This window comes from Sminthopsis crassicaudata, chromosome 3 (assembly GCF_048593235.1).
Source record: "Sminthopsis crassicaudata isolate SCR6 chromosome 3, ASM4859323v1, whole genome shotgun sequence".
Taxonomy (NCBI): Eukaryota; Metazoa; Chordata; class Mammalia; order Dasyuromorphia; family Dasyuridae; genus Sminthopsis; species Sminthopsis crassicaudata.
Window position 1 is genome coordinate 654,109,122 of NC_133619.1, and position 4,151 is coordinate 654,113,272.

At 53.8% G+C, this 4,151-nt stretch overlaps 1 protein-coding gene across 5 annotated transcripts in view; it reads right to left on the reverse strand.

The window, feature by feature from the left end:
* LOC141564698 (uncharacterized) overlaps positions 1-2,404 on the reverse strand; it is a 20,582-nt gene extending 18,178 nt beyond the window's left edge. Inside the window, exon 1 of one of the 5 annotated variants that reach the window (XM_074307507.1) lies at positions 2,311-2,404. The gene's annotated coding sequence lies outside the window, so the exon portion shown is untranslated. Of the gene's footprint in view, positions 1-1,871; positions 2,117-2,310 lie in introns of those variants that run through there. The other 4 variants (XM_074307506.1, XM_074307505.1, XM_074307508.1 and 1 more) reach the window with 4 other exon arrangements.
* Between the last annotated feature and the right edge of the window lie 1,747 nt (positions 2,405-4,151).

A 4,151-nucleotide genomic window follows, 5' to 3' on the forward strand; every position in this document is an offset into this window, starting at 1 on the left:
GGAGCCCAAATCCATCTCCCTAGTTCTACAGGCAAGGAAACTGAGGCCCCCAGGGAGGCAGGTCTTTCTGATTCCAAGTGTGGCCTCTGATGCATTCAAAGGTCCCGAGCTTGCCGCCCACTTTCGCTACTTCTGGCCAGGCTCCAGCCAAGCAAACCGTCAGGGCATCCTCCCCCTCCCAAATACACCCCTTCTCCAAAATTCCAGCCCACCCCCATCTGGCAGGGCCTCTCCTCCCCCAGCTCTCTCCCACTCGCCCTTCCACATCCTAGCCTCCTTCCCCCAGACCCCGTCAGGCAATCCCTGCCTCCAGGCCCCACCCCAAGGCCCTGCCCGGCTTCCCATCATCCCCGGCCCCTTCTCCTCCCCCAGCTTGCACACCCTGCACTCTGGGGTCCTCCGGAGCCCCCTCCACCTCTCACTGTCCCTTGTCTATTCACACAGAGCTTCCCTCCAGGGGTGAACACCACACACACACACACACACACACACACACACACACACACACACACACACACAGCCCACCTCTACCTCCCAAAGACTAGGGCTTGAGCCCCAGCCTCCCAGCACCCAGACACACATTTCCTGCACAGGGAGCCCGCGACCATCTCCTCCTGTTTTCTCACTTCCTCTCTCCCTCTGTCTCTCTCTCTCACCCCTCCTTAACCCACTGAGGAAGTCCCGTCCACGAGGCATGCGAAGCTATAGAAAACATATTTTTCTGTTGTCCACATGGCAAAAATATTTTAAGAGGCAAGAACAAGTGGGAAAGTCGGCTAGCCTGGCCTCGGAGGCGTTTCTCATCCTGTGTCCTTTGCGACGGCCTCGGCTCATTGTAACGGGGCGGGCTCTCCCGGTTCTGCTCCCGTCACTCTGCATGGATTTTTCGGAAACCTTCCTGCTGATCATTTCCCTGAGCCTGGTGATCTCCCATCACAATGCTCCCGGTTCAGCAATCCCCAGCTTGACGGGCTTCCCCTCCCGACTCTTGGCCCCCACCAAAAGCTCTGCTATAAATACTTTCGTGGGATCGTTTGGTTTCCTCAGACGCGGTTCTACTGGATCCAAGGGGATGCAGTTCTGTGCTCTTTGGGCAGAGGCCACATCGCCAAACCCACCTTTGAGAATTCTCCAGCCCAGGGGGCCGCGAGGGGGCGCAGCGGAGAGAGCCCCAGCCCTGAAGTCAGGAGGGCCCGAGTTCAAATCTGACCTCAGACGCTTCATACTTCCTGGCTGTGAGACCCTGAGCGAGTCACAACCCCAGCCTCAGGGAAAAAAAAGAAAAAGGGGGGCAGCTAGGGGGCGCAGTGGAGAGAGCCCCAGCCCTGAAGTCAGGGGACCCGAGTTCAAATCTGACCGCAGCGCGCTGCTCCCCGCAAGCACGCAAAGGCCGCCCCAGGACTCCCCCCCCCCACCCCAGGGGGCAGCTAGGGGGCGCAGCGGAGAGAGCCCCAGCCCTGAAGTCAGGGGACCAGAGTTCAAATCTGGCCTCAGACGCTTCACACTCCCTGGCTGTGTGACCCTGGGCGAGTCACTTAACCCCAGCCTCAGGGGAAAAAAAAAGGAAAAAGGGGGGAATCCGCAAGAAAAAGGGGGAACCCGCCAGACGCTTCGCAAAAACCCAGCTTAAAAGCGCCCGCAGCGCGCTGCTCTCCGCAAGCACGCAAAGGCCGCCCCAGGACTTCCCCCCCCCACCCCACCCCCGCCAGCGTTTCCGGGCCGCTGGCCGCTTTTTGCGGGTCTGCTAGCGCTCAGGCAGCAGCATTTATTAAGCGCTTGCTCCATACCAGGCGCGGTGCTCCAAGGGCACTATTAATGGCTGGCGTTTGCACGCGGGCTTTAAGGTTTGCAAAGCCCTTTGCACACGTTACCTCAAGCGGGCGCGGGATCCCCCCTTTTCACGGCTGAGGACACGGGGGTGGACGCGACGGGCACCCAACTAAGTCAGTGTCTGGGGCTGGATTTGAACTCGGGCCGGGCTCTGTCCACTGCCGCCCCCTAGCGGCCTCCGCACCCGGGCGGGGCAGGGAGGACGCCCTGCTGGGACGAGCACTAGCTCCGCTCCCAGCCTACTCCTCCTTGGATGCTCTCTTTTCCCTATCGCGGCCAAAAGGAACCCCGACATGAACTACGGCTCCCCACCCTCTGCTCCTGATACTATTTGCAGTGGACCATCCTCTGGACAGAGTTCCCTCCCCTACCAGTATCTCCACACCCCGCCCCCCCACCCCGGGTCCAGAGCCCCTCCCCCGACTCCCCTCCCCCACCTCCAGCCCAGCAGAGCCCCTCCCCCACGCCCCTTACACTCACTCACTCGTCTCACTGGGGAGGGGAGCAGTGGTCACATTCTCCGTCCCTTCGGAGCCGCCCTACAGCAAATCCCCGGAAGGCCTGTCTGGGGACGGACTGCGCCTGCGCAGCCACGGCTCTGAGACTACAAGTACCAGAATGCTGCGGGGCGGGGCGGGGCCTGAAGAGGGTGAGGGGAGGGCAGAACCAGGTCTGGAGCGGGAGACTGACAGAGAAGTTTTACTCTAAAATCCTCTTAATGAGCTCAAGGCCTAGGTTCATCCCCTCTTCTTGGCCATAACCCTAAATCGCCGCAATCATCTTCTACAGAGAAAAAAACTGAGGGACAGAAAGTGACTGGGGCTACTTTTGCCTGACAACCCGATGGCAATTCCTGCTTCTTTAAAAAATTCGCCGGCCGCATAGTGAATTTCGTCCATACCTTTCCACAACAAAGTATGTGTATGGCCACAAAGCGGAGAACGACTGAACAAACTATTACACCGAAGATAAAGAGAATGATGAATATGGCGTAGAGCAGCTTGGAAAGACAGGAACTCACACAGCGAAACAGGCAGAATCAGGAAATGATACGATGATTCTAACAAAATAAGTGCAAAGAGCCACAAAACGATCAAAATGGAAATCTATGAACTTTGAGTAACAAACCTGACCTTAAGGAAAACATGAGCCGCTGCCCACAAGTGCTTCTTTGCAGAGTGTGCGATGAATAGGAACGTCAGGTCACAGACTCCCAGACTTTCCCAATGTATCAGCTTGGTTTTATTCTACTATAAGAGATAATTACCTGGGATGTTAAGGTCTGGACACATGGGAAATGCAGGTAACATTCTTTTTAATTAGAATTGAACAAATGGAAGTGATTGACTCAATGAGACGTGAAGAAATAAACAAAACCAAGACAATTAAAAAATAGAAGAAAATGTAAAGTGCCTCATTGGAAAAACAACTGATGCGGAAAACAAATCCAAGAGAGACAATCTAAGAATTGTTGGACTATCTGAAAGCCATGATGAAAAAAAGAGCCTGAAGACATCTTTCAGGACCAGGGAGAGTTCTGAGAGCAGAAAGGCAACCCACCCCGCTTATGACTGAAGGACTCCCTGTGCTTCTGGCAGAAGGAGCTCTTGAACTAGTGGGGCCCCTTCAAAGTGTATGTCTTGCCAAAGCCAGAGTGAGCCTTTAAATTCCAGTCCCTGACGACTTGGTAGAGTGTATTGCTTCCCCTTGGTACAGGCCCCCTACCAGCCATCCACAGAGTGACCATTAAAAAGGAGCCCTTCCTCCTCAAAGGGAAGGCTTGCCCTTTGCCCGGCTTAGCTGCCACAGTGGGCTCGTTTACCTGGCTCCTCTCCTTGAGTAATCTTCCATCACATTGCCTAATTTCTTCTGCCGGCTTTCCTTTATTTTTATTTTTTGCAATCTGTCTTACTTTTCTTTACCCCATTTTTTTTTCTGATTATACATGCATATTAACTTTTTAAATACACATTTCTTTATCAATCATGTTAGAAGAGAATAATCAGAACAAATGGGTAAAACCAGAAAAAAGAAGTGAACATAGCATATGTTGATTTGCTTTCAATCCTCATAGTTCTTAATCAGGGGACTGAGTGATCTAAGGAAGTCTAAGTATTTTATAAGGAAAGGAGGAAACGTTTACTCTCTACTCATTGGTAAGACCCTCTCCAGGGGGATGGTTATGACTTAACCATTGGCCAAATTTTGGGAAAAACAAAGACCTAAGCTGGACCGAGCTTCCTGGAATCCTGTCCACTGGGATCCAAGATCCTTGCACCCAGGTGGTTAACCATGTCTTGTTTATCACAACCCAAGCCCCC